Source organism: Morone saxatilis, unplaced genomic scaffold (genome assembly GCF_004916995.1).
Source record: "Morone saxatilis isolate NCDOM2014 unplaced genomic scaffold, NCSU_SB_2.0 Contig17, whole genome shotgun sequence".
In the NCBI taxonomy this organism is placed as follows: Eukaryota; Metazoa; Chordata; class Actinopteri; family Moronidae; genus Morone; species Morone saxatilis.
This window is the reverse complement of record NW_023339729.1, coordinates 6,260,630-6,261,260: the sequence shown is the minus strand read 5'-3', so window position 1 is coordinate 6,261,260 and position 631 is coordinate 6,260,630. Positions and strand designations below refer to the sequence as shown.

Here is a 631-nt window from a genome sequence, read left to right as displayed (position 1 = left end):
TGTGTGTGTGTGTGTGTTAAAAGTCACAGCCGCTGAGTCATTTTTATCACACTTTAACGTGTCTCTCCCACGAAGAGGGAAGGTGGAAGCAGGGATCATGTAAGTAGAGGAGGGGAAAAAGTGTTGAGATGGTAACTATAAGAAAATGTGTGTGTGTATATGAATATGTGTCGTCTCGTAAAGAACCGGTGTGTTGTTCAGAGCACAACTAAGGTCTGCGTAAGGGAGAATGACTAAGAACTGACACATAAGCGTGTGTGTTCTTGCCTCACCTAGTGCCAAGTAAGAGAGTCACTGCCTGACTGTAAGTGATGTGACTCACAGATGAGTTGAGTATATGATAACTCCTTACTCAGTCTGAACCTTGATGACTTCATGTTCAGCTATGTCACAGTTTTTGTGTGTATCGCTGACTTTTTGCGTCCCTATGAGAAAGAATTTTCAAGCTATCCAGATGAGGGTGTGTACGTATGACTCGCGCATGGGCCTGTGAGTGCTTGTTGTGCGTTTGCATTTCCTCACTCCAAGAGGAAGTGACTTTCAACCCTCAGGGCCTCTGAGCACTGGTGGTGTAATGTGCTCTCTTTTACACACGCACACAAATGCATAAAAGTGCGCACACACACACACA

At 44.8% G+C, this 631-nt stretch overlaps 1 protein-coding gene across 1 annotated transcript in view; it reads left to right on the top strand.

The window, feature by feature from the left end:
• The window catches only part of LOC118326542 (E3 ubiquitin-protein ligase RNF38-like), a 19,019-nt gene that overhangs the window by 11,792 nt on the left and 6,596 nt on the right, over positions 1 to 631 (top strand).